This window comes from Pyrus communis, chromosome 11 (assembly GCF_041283825.1).
Source record: "Pyrus communis isolate YQ-2024b chromosome 11, ASM4128382v1, whole genome shotgun sequence".
Classification (NCBI taxonomy): Eukaryota; Viridiplantae; Streptophyta; class Magnoliopsida; order Rosales; family Rosaceae; genus Pyrus; species Pyrus communis.
The window spans coordinates 24,439,010-24,450,540 of record NC_142575.1 but is presented as its reverse complement, the minus strand read 5'-3'; the positions used below and the strand labels follow the sequence as shown (position 1 = coordinate 24,450,540).

Below are 11,531 nucleotides of genomic sequence, written 5' to 3'. Positions count from 1 at the left end.
GTATATTTTATATGAAAGTTGGTTGTGAAATGGATCTGAAAGAAAGTCGGAAAGTTAATGATTGATCTAGGTGACCGGAGATGATGAGGAGTCTGTCGGGAGTAGTCGTTGAGCATGACGAGGACGAGAAAAAGATGATAGTCTTAGCTAGTCCCATGGTTATTGGGGGGTCTTGCTAAGACCTCTTAGTGAAGGCTTTTGTCCATACTAGTCCCCTTTAGTCTCATTAATGTTAGTCTCAGCATGGAACAAACACAGTATTGGACTAATAGCTAGTCCAGTCCAGTCCAGTCCAACTTAGTGAGGGCAAACAAACGCCCCTACAGATACTCGCTCTCTCTCTCTCTCTCTCTCTCTCAGCATTCAGATTTCTCTCATGGCTTTCTTAGCTCCGCCTCCTTCCACCCAATCTTTGCTTCGCGCTTCGCTCTTCGCTCTCTTCCCACGAACCCAAAGGTAATCTCGTAACACTCTCCCCCTCTTTTAATTTTTTTTTTTGCAAATTTTTTGTATTTATTTATTATTGTTGTTGAAATGTACGTGGTTCGTTATCATTTGCCTGTCTGAGCTAACTCTGATCTCATCGAATTCACTTGTTGGTTATGAAATTTGAATTGAATTGGTGCTCATGATCATGCAATGTGAAATGTGAATACCCAAATGATTAATTTGCTTAATTTTTTATTTAAGTTTTGATTCTTTGGGATTGAATTCTGAGAAATTGAGTTTAAAATTTGTGGGTTTTGTGTAGTTTTCTGCTTTGTTCTTTAATTTGTTTAATTGAATTTGAATGGGATTTTGTGCATTTTTTGATTTGTTATTTCAAACACATTAGCTCAATGGACATCTTCTTTGAATCCGTCAGATCAATTCTCGTTTCAATCGACGGCTAGGGCCGTTTGCCGGAGACCATCATTGGCAAAACCCCTTTCCGCAGAATCGGAAAGGAGCAAATCAGTTGTTCCCCTTGCTGCAAAAGTGGCATCTCCAGGTATAATGTGCTAACTGGTAACTGTTATGTCATTGTGAGAAGCTTGAAATTAATCTTTTCGTTTTCTCATCGACGTGAAGGAGTTGTTGGGGTTATTGTAGAGGTTGGCAACAACATAGTAGGAGAGGATTACGAAAAACTGGCAAAAGAGTTGGAAACTGCTTCCCCACTTCAAATCATGGAGAAGGCTCTTGACAAATTTGGGAATGACATTGCCATCGCTTACAGGTAATTTCACCTTTTGTAGTGCTAATTTCTTGATTTGGTAAATAAATTAAATTACTAAAAACTGAAATGTGCCCACCATGGGGCTCGAACCCACCAACTGTGCTAGATGGGCTTGTTATTTGTAATACTATTCAGTCTCTTCTACATAGTGTTTATCGAGCCTATTCTCTCAAGTAAAATGTTTCAATTTAGACAGTTTTACTTTTACTGGGGTTTATAATCATTTACAATGAACACTTAAATTTAGTTAATGTTCATTTGTGCAGTGGAGCTGAGGATGTCGCCTTGGTCGAGTATGCCAAAATAACAGGTCGGCCCTTCAGGGTATTCAGCCTGGATGCTGGGAGGCTTAACCCGAGACATAGCAGTTTTTCAACACTGTTGAGAAGCACTATGGCATTCGCATTGAATACATGTTCCTGGATGCTGTTGAAGTTCAAGCACTAGTGCAAGGCAAAGGACTGTTCTCATTCTCTGAAGACGGCCATCAGGAGTGCTGCAGGGTAAGGAAGGTTAGGCCTTTAAGGCGAGCCCTTAAAGGTCTCCGTGCCTGGATCACTAGGCAGAGAAAAGACCAGTCTCCTGGCACAAGAGCTGAAATCCTGGTCGTCCAGGTGGACCCATCCTTTGAAGGAATTGATGGTGGAATTGGAAGCTTGGTAAAATGGAATCCTGTTGCCAATGTGGAAGGCCATGACATATGGAACTTCCTCCAAGTCATGGATGTTCCTGTCAATCCTTTGCACTCACAAGGTTACATTTCAATCGGGCGTGAGCCATGCACAAGGCCGGTGCTGCCAGGGCAGCATGAAAGGGAGAGAAGATGGTGGTAGGAGGATGCTAAGGCAAAGGAATGTGGCCTCCATAATGGAAATATCGAACAAAAAGCGGCACTGCACCTCAACGGCTATGGAAATGGGATGTCGACCACAAATGGGGAGTGCCAATATCCCAGACATCTTTAACAGCAAGAACTTGGTTTCCTTGAGCAGGACTGGGATAGAGAACCTGGCTAGATTGGAAAACCGAAGTGAACCTTGGCGGCTTGTTCTTTATGCACCATGGTGCCGTTGCTGGGGGGTGAATACTATTCGTAATTTGTTGCCATGGGTTAAGCCAAAAGTTGGCTTACTCTGACACTAAACTTGATTCTTTTCCGGATTTTTCTATGTTGAATTAGCTGAGAATCTGGCAGAAGCAGGGGTAAAGGTGGGTAAGTTCAGGGCTGACGGGGAACACAAGGAATATGCACAGCGAGAACTGAAGTTGGGGAGCTTCCCAACAATACTCTTCTTCCCCAAACACTCATCAAAGCCCGTCAAGTATCCATCGGAGAAGAGGGATGTAGCATCGTTGTTGGCCCATGTGAATGCCCTCCGGTGAGAACTCAATGCACCTGTAACTGTAACGGGAAAGCACCAGCACAAGTAACTGTTCGTGTTAGTCTTAGACAAGGTTAGGCAGTCTTATCGGAATATCAATGGAAGTGTTGATGGTGTACTTATCTTAGGCAGAGTAGGCATGCAATGTAAATACGGTGGTAAGGTCAATCGTTTCGTCGATCTCTGCCGCATGTTTCGCTGAATAAAAAGACTGGTGTTATCTTTTGTAAAACCATCCTTTTGGAGCTGAATAGTGGATTCCATCTGCCTATTCAGAAGTTTGCAGTCAACGAACGTAATCAAAAGCCTTGTAGTGTAAACCTTGGGAAACAAGTCAACTTTTTAATATGCAAATCCTGCCCGTGAAAATTAAGTTCTTAAATTATATTTTTTTTTGAAAATAAGTCCTTAAACTCATTATTATTAAGTTCCTAAATTATATATATATATATATATATATATATTTTTTTTTTAAAAAAAAATAAGCCCTTAAACTCATTATAGTAAACATATTTAATTCTCAGCCGGATAATATTTCAATTATCAAATCGGCTCATTACTCTTTAATATGTGAAAACCTCTTGGCAGATCAAGATTGAGTGTTCCAAATAAAGCCTCATCTTGGATATGCTTAGAATGCAAGTTGGATCGGAATTTCTGATTGTGTCATTAAAGTTTTTGTCTGAGAATTTTCGAAGGAAAATGATTTTCACATCTTTTTAGCTTTTCACACGTTCTTTTTTATTTATGGCTATCTGATTGAATAAATCAAACGGAATCAACGGTTAAGATTAAATAGGGATATATAAGAGGCTAAAACGGTTAAGATTTAGCCTCATTAAATCAATGTTTATTCACAATTGACAAAAATGCCCTCATTAAATTGGCGAGGCCCACATCCGTTCCCCACATTGTTAAACCACCAAGAAGCTAAGTTGTTGACTACAATTTCTTCAAGCTCCGATGCACATGACAAGGAGATAAGCTAAAAAAATTAAAAATAAAATTAATAACTAATTCTTACCTTAAAACTTTTCTCATTGAAGACATATTCTTTTATTTCACATTCAAAAATAATTCTTAGATATTGTTATTATTTAATAATATCCCCAAGCATCTTTAAAATATTCAAACATCTAAAGATACTTTTCTACTGCCTCCAATGGATGATAAACTCTGGTCAATTAGATGCCTACGCATGGCATGTGAATCCCTACTCATGTGATCGGCTCTGGCTCGCTATAACTACCTCATTTTACATACTTCTCAAATAAATTGAAGTTAACTCTATACAACTCGACCCTAAATATCTCTCACTTTTTGATAAATTGACTTAGGTATTGGAGGTTCATTCATCAAATCCGCATCTTTGAGCGAGCAAGTAGCTTTATCCTAAACCAAATGTGTTTAATTTATTTTGTAGGTACAATTTTGTCAATATGAAGAATACGGAATGTTACTACCACATTTTGAAATTTTTGGATAACAATCTCAAAGTTGAAAAGCTTTGAATTATTTGCTCTTGGTGTGGGATAGGATAATACTTACATTTGGGATGGAAATTGCAGAGGACGCATCGATCATGGTCCCGTTCGGGGAATTAGAAAATCTGCTGAGTCATTTTCTGGGTGCATTGGGTTTACACCACTCACTGCTGTACAAATAATAATATACATATTGATGATTTATTTATTTATTTATTATTTTATTGGAAGCATATACATATTGATGATAAGACATGGACTTGCTACACAAAAATACGGTTTTCCGATAGTAGATTTCCCTCAATGAGATGATACTTTGTTTTCTTTGTACTTATATAAGTGATTAATCTCTTTTATTAATATAGAATCTTACACCATATATAGATATGTCTTTACTATATACATATTGATGATAAGACATGGACTTGCTACACAAAATACGATTTTTTGATAGTAGATTTCCCTTAATGAGATGAGACTTTGTTTCCTCTGTACTTATATAAGTGATTAATCTCTTTTATTAATATAGAATCTTACACCATATATAGACATGTCTTTACTATACATATATTTTTTCTTTTTAAAAAGGGGGACAACTGGTGGCAAGTCACGGTTATCCATCCCTTTTAGAGGCTGAGAAGACTCACAAAGACATTTTAAGTTTGTCTATAATGTTTGTTTTTTTTTTTGAAAACTATACTCATAAGTGATTTTAACAATTGTACTTTCAAACGAAGCATTTTTGTTAAAGAATGGTGAAACTTTTATTAAAAATTGAAGAAAATGACTTGTAACTACTTTCCTGGAAAAGCACCACAATCTAATCTAATTGTTTTGTAACTTAGAAATTATTGAGAATGAATTCCACATTGATGAGATGAAGGATCTTGAGCTTATAAGTAAGTCAAGCTATTCCTCATATTACTAATTTATTTTAAGGTAAATTACAATTTGCATCCTCAAGTTTGGATGCAATTACAACTGCATACAACATCTTCAAAACATTTCAATTTTATACATTTACTTATGATTTATTGCAATATCATACATCAATTACATAATCAGTTAAACCCACCGTCAAGTCATGATGTAGCATATCTAAGGCCCCACATGTTTTGATGACTCAGAAAATAATAATAATTAAATATTTAAAATCAATTTAAAAACAAAATTAAATGAAAACAAATCTAAACTAAACTAAAACCCACATCACTCTCCCTCACCCTCTTCCTCCTCTCACTAGGTCGTCTTCTCCAACCATCCAGCTCTGCAAATTTCAATACCACTGAGCCAGCTTTGCCAAATTCCAGTTAGGTGTTCCCGTTCTTTTCTTTCTTCACTCAAATCATTGCCCAATTGCTGCCGCCATATCGCAATCAACGATGACATAATCCCCAAAGTAGAAGGAGATGCTAAAGAAATTTTGAATTCAGATGGAAAATTTCGCTTTCTTCTTCCTTTTCCCCTACAAAAGTCGAATGGGAAATTTCACCTTTGTGAAGGGATTGGTCACAGAAAGGAGTTGTGGCCATATTTTAGGGGACCCAAGCTCTAGCGCACCTGCAAATTTCAACAAAAACCCATGTAAGCTAAGAGGAGACAACTGGGATTTGAGTAAATCTTGCGTAATCTCTGGAACCTCATTATTTGCAACGACAGAGTCAATGCCTTTGCATTTTGCAAAAGCAATTTCATAAAAATGAGTAGCAGAATAGAGGAATTGGATTAGAGATTTGAGAAAAACGGGGGAATGACTTTTACCTTCAGAGGGAAAGAACAACCTAAGACGCCAAATTGACAAGAACCCATGAATCAAAACTGATCCAAAACCCAAAACTTTGAAAAGCCAAAAGGGAGTTGGAGGAAATTGTACCAAACCATCGTCATCGGTGAAAGAGGCTCCGAGGCGGCATTGTAGATGTTGGAAACAACGATGAATAAGTCGGGAAGGACGGAAAGGTTCCAGAGGAGGTTGAGGGCGCAAATCAGGGACTTGGTCTCGTGGACACGGTCGAAGTTGCCCTTGTTGTGGCTGTCCTGCTTGCCATTGGAGACCTTAGGGGTCGAAGGGGGAGAAAGAACATTCAGATGCTCCATTTAATATAGTTTTATTATTATTAAATTCAACGTGGCAGTCCGTTTGATTTTTTAATACCACATGGCAGTCTAGCTGGGGCTGAAATGGAGTGTCAACTAGGCATATAACGGAAGAACTGATTGAAAAACTAACGGTTGTATAAAACTGAAATAAATAATAAGTAAATGTATGTAATTGAAACGTTTTAAAGATGTTGTATAAGGTTGCAATTAGGCACAAACTTGAGGGGGTAAATTGTAATTTACCCTTTATTTTATGGTAGAACCTCAACTTTCTTCTGAAACACCTCTAACTTTTTTCTTTCAATCATTGTGAGAAGTATATTTAGACACCTAAAAGACTTCTAAAAGGACATCCGAACATATGATACATGTCACACTATTGAAACCTGCTCAACATGGACGGTTCTTATTTGTTACAAAGCGCTTTCGTTGCACACCTTTATTTTTTTTCTTTCAAACCAACCTTGACTATTGAGATTATCCATCTTTTTTTCCGAATCAAACTGAAACTAGTATCTACCTTCTTCCTTTGCCGGTATCCTACGATCTCTTAACTAAGTTATTTCACATTAAGCACTGAGAACATGGCCCGTATTGTGGTACTGCCTTGACCTAGGGTTCTTTTCCTCACATCGGATATTGAACTGGCTGTGTGGGGTTAGGGGCATATATAACTAAGTGGATTAAGGCAGTGGGTTGTGAATCCACCACCCGCAATTCAACCCCAGTTGTTTGTCTATTAATAAATGGACCATTTATTATGGAAAAACTAGATATCTCTTGGATAAATATAGGTTTCGCACGATATGAATTTACCATGCGATAAAAATATATGGACAATGAGTTTGTGCAATTAAGAATACACAAATTTAAAGGAGAAAATAAGTATACAGCCGTTGGGATTGTAGTTTCGTAACCGCTCTACAATGAATTACATAATCACACCATAATAACAACATTAAAAAAAGTTATGAAGGCCAGGGCTCAGCTGCTCTTCCATGTTCTTAAAATACCAACATCCCTGCTCTTAACTATTCTGATGTAGTCCATTGCTCTCGCATGAAAAGCTGTGAGTTTGTTTACTAGCTCCGAAGTATATACATCCGTGAGTTCCATAGTCACCTACACATTTTTGGGTGTTTGTGCTGTCATTTTTTTAAGCTGGTTTTGCAGAATGGAAATCGAAGAGGAGGTTATGGACTGCCTTAACATAACTTTTGAGAACAGTCTAAATTTGGAGGAATGATTTTGAAAACAACATTCATCTGGTGGGAAGCTTGATTATAGATAATGAACCTTCACAAACAGTGGTAAATGAGATCATCATATCAACATGGAACAATATGGGAGTAGTCAGGGTCCAAGGGGCGAAATTGAATGTTTATGCTATCACTGTAGGAGAAGAGGCTGTGGCTAGATGGATACTGGAAGGAAACCCTTGGTTCATCAGGGACTATACCTTCTCCGTAAAACTATAGCTGACCTACCATTCACTTGACGATATTGAAGCAGATATGGCAGTTTTCTGGATTCAAGCACATGGGATACCAAGAAATTTCTGCACTATGAAGAATGCAAGAAGCCTCGGAGAATCTTATGGGCTGATGAAGTCAATTTGCGGATTCTATCAAACTTGGAATGTTATATTGATATAGAAGTTGGGGGCGTTGGGGATACAAGTTGCTGGAGGTTTACGGAGTTTTATGGACACCTGGCTACAGTAGAACGAACTCAATCCTGGGACATCATGTGTAACTATTGACAATATGCTCTCTTCCTTGACTAATCGTTGGGGGGGGGGAACTTTAACGAGTTATTAGGTATTCACGGAAAAGAAGGGGGACCAGGATGACCAGTAAATCACATCCTTGAATTTAGAAGATCAGTCAGTGATTGTCACCTCAATGATCTAGGTTTTAATGGTACACCATATACTTAGATCACTACTCGGGCATGGGGTATCAAGAAGCCCTTAGATCGGGCACTGGCAACGATGAATTAGAAGGACATGTTCAACAAGGCAAGGGTGACTCACCTTGATCCAAGTAAGTCAGATTATGTCCCCTTATTAATAAAGATTGATGGTACCACTACCCACAAAAAACAACGCCGTAGAAGCTTTTGTTTTGAAAACTTCTGGGCATATCACGAGGAATGCGAGGAAATCATTCATGAGGCATGGAACTTACAGGTGCTGAGGGTGCCAATGTACCAAGTGGGAAACAAGATAAAAGCTACAAGGGTGACTCTAATTAAATGGCAAAAAAATGTATTGAGGGGATGACAAGATGAAATCACCATGATTAGAAGAAAATTGGGTGTCATCTTGGCCCAGCCACTGATGGAATGGGCGATCGCCGAATGTGAATCTTTATTACAGAGAATGAACTAATTACTTGGGCATGAGGAAAAGTATTAGAGACAAATGTCATGGGCCCTATCGATCAAGGCCGGAGACCGCAATACGCGGTTCTTCGATCAAAGGGCAAAAAACAGAAATGCAAAAAACTCGATCAGGAAGATCAAAAACACAAACGGGGATTGGGTTTGTAATGAGGCAAGGACAAAAAAATGGTGATCAACTAATTCCAAAACATCTTTGCTTCTATAGGGAATTTGGAGGACTCTGAGATTATCGGGGCCATAGAGTCAAGATAACCACGGAAATGAACATATGTATGGATATGAGTATATCTGAAGAAGAAGTGAGGAAAACAGTTTTCTAGATGCAACTAGAGAAAGCACCGAGGCTTGACATAATGAATCCGTTTTTCTATCAACGGTATTGGCATATTGTGGGGTTGGATGTCACAAATGCAATTAGGAATTTTTTTGCTTTGGGTAGGTTGTTGAGACAAGTCAATTTCACCCATGTAACACTTATCCCCAAATCAAAACGCCCTAAGCATATGAGTTAGATAAGGCCAATCAGCCTCTGTAACTTGTTCTTTAGAATATTATCTAAGGTAATGGCGAATTGACTCAAGGTTTTTCTCCCTGTAGTTATATCCCAAAACAAAAGTGTGTTTGTAATGAACCGTCCCTAAATATTATGGTTTTTATAATTTAAAGTGTGAATTTACAAAAATGCCATTTGAGGCAAAAAATTTGACTTTTGTTGACTGCCTTACCATGTCACGTAAGTTTTACTTCCTTGGCCTTGGCGTATCCTTGTAGTACTCATCGTTACGAAAGCATGGACGTAAGAAAAATTGAATTTGGAGCTAAAATAAAGATTTTACGGAATTCGAAATGTATGGGCATTATAATAATTTTACGTCTCGAAAGATATTTTTGTGTGTGTGTTGTTTTGTGAGCCATGGGGCCCACACCCCACTTCTCCTTTTGCCCCGTGTCCTCCCTCCCATATTCTCTCTCTCTAGAACTCTCTCTCATTTTCCCTTTCTCTCTCCTTAACTCTCTTTCTCTCACCTCTTTCCCACTCTTCGAGCATACACACAAATAAACATCGACGAAACCTTCTTCACCACTACCGTAGCTTACGCTCCGATGACCTCACCACCATCTAGACCTCCTCATCATGACCCCAGATCGGCTGAGGCTCCTCCTTCTCTTTCTTTCTCACTACACAATGGCGTTGCCACTGTTCACAGTTTCTCCGAAGAATCCTCGTCGGCTTCGACGTTGGTGAGCTTCTAAAACAATCCCAAACTTCCTAGATTATGTCTTAGGGCATGATTAGGATAGTTTTTACCTACGTGGTATACTTTTGGATGTAGGAAACCCTCAAGGGAAGCTTCACCAAATTTCGATGAGAACCCGTGCCTTGTAGGCAGTTTTTTGACCAACTTCGACCATAGTCGAGCAAACCAAAGGTATATTCCGACTCCTTGTTCTTTGGGTTTCAATTTGGTATTTTGAGTGACTAGTTTTGGTTAAGTTTTGGGGATGATCGAAGCTTGGGAAGCTCCGGTTTTCTACTTCGTGGAAACCGACTGACCCACAGCCTAAAATCGGGTCGACCCGACTAGCAAACCTAAAGCCCAATCCACTAACCTGACCCAAACCTTAGGCCTATTAACCTTAGCCCAAACCTAACCCAACAACCCAAAACCTAAGATCCGACCTGACCCGAACCTGATTACTAGATTTCAGGTCAGCGCGTGGGCGCTGCCATGGCCGGCATATGGAGCCGGAGGTACTGTGCTCCGCCACCGTCCATGGTGGAGCTGGCCACTTTTTTGGTGACTTATCTCAACACGTGGCGGCACATACGGTGGCGCGTGGCCTTCCAGGCTACTATCTCGTGGCAACAGCGAGTGGGGGAACCCGAGGTCTCTACTTAGGTTTTTTGACGTGCCAAATCCGAATCCGTTTTTTGCTTTCCCAAATTATTGTTTTAGTAGAGTTTTATTAAATGGCCTCTGTTTGTGCTTAGGTGCGTCTCTAATTTAAGCAATTCCCCGGCATTGGAATACTGTGAGTGAACCCTTTCTTAACTTGCATGTTTTTATAAAATACTAGGCTTGCATTCACCAAAAACATGATTTCATGATTTCATGATTTAACATTTTATGCATTATATATGATTTATCGAATTTACGTTTTACGAAAGGTTATGAATTATTGGATTTTTGTATATGAAATTCTACGAATTTGCAAATATGTTTTATTACGGATTTATGAGATTATGCTTTGAGCTTTTGAGCTTCGGTGATTGGATATGAGATTTTGAGATATGTTTTCGATGTTTATTTAGTGGGTTATCATACAACACATCTACGCAACACGGGTATGTAGACATCTATGGCCATAGGACACAATTGAGGATATTTATGCCATACCCCCAACTTCATTGGCGAAACCAATGTCGAACAACTTCACTAGCCATGGCTAATGTTGGTGTGTGATGTTATATGTTTCTTTTCTGGCGTAACCTAGAGTCATACAGCTTCACCTTTGGGTGATGAAACCTACCATGTTTCTTCACTGGCGTAACCCAGTGTCGTACAGCTTCACTTTCGGGTGATGGACAGGTACTGGCTTCAAGCGACTACAGTTGAGTACGTCATAGATGAGATTTATGGAGGTTTTACAAATTTGCCTTTGGGCGGCTATATTACCATTTATGAGCACTGGTTTATACGTATTGGTTTTACTAACGTTTTTCATGGAATGCTAAAGTTTTCAGAAAACCTACTATGTAGTACTATAGATGTGTTTTCAAAACAAGGGGTTAGTATGTTCAGAAATAAAATGGTTTTCTTATTATTATTATCAATATTATAAACTTTTGTCCATTCACCTTTTGTTTTGCGGTCTCTCAAGAGTTAGAATCGAGGCATACAATCCTGGCGTTAAGGCACCTCCTCTTAGGTATCTTCG

At 38.9% G+C, this 11,531-nt stretch overlaps 1 long non-coding RNA gene and 1 pseudogene across 2 annotated transcripts; one reads left to right on the top strand and one right to left on the bottom strand.

Moving 5' to 3' along the window:
- The first annotated feature begins 332 nt into the window (after window positions 1-332).
- Window positions 333-2,833, top strand: LOC137742895 (5'-adenylylsulfate reductase 3, chloroplastic-like; annotated as a pseudogene). The gene is made up of 4 exons (XR_015952843.1): window positions 333-456; window positions 836-991; window positions 1,093-1,219; window positions 1,486-2,833. The product of XR_015952843.1 is annotated as a 5'-adenylylsulfate reductase 3, chloroplastic-like (transcript).
- Window positions 2,834-5,078: 2,245 nt separating this feature from the next.
- LOC148693146 (uncharacterized) lies at window positions 5,079-6,148 on the bottom strand. Its single transcript, XR_015953606.1, has 2 exons — window positions 5,847-6,148; window positions 5,079-5,645 (listed from the first exon to the last, which is right to left on the bottom strand). It is a non-coding gene; the product is annotated as an uncharacterized LOC148693146 (long non-coding RNA).
- Window positions 6,149-11,531: the final 5,383 nt, after the last annotated feature.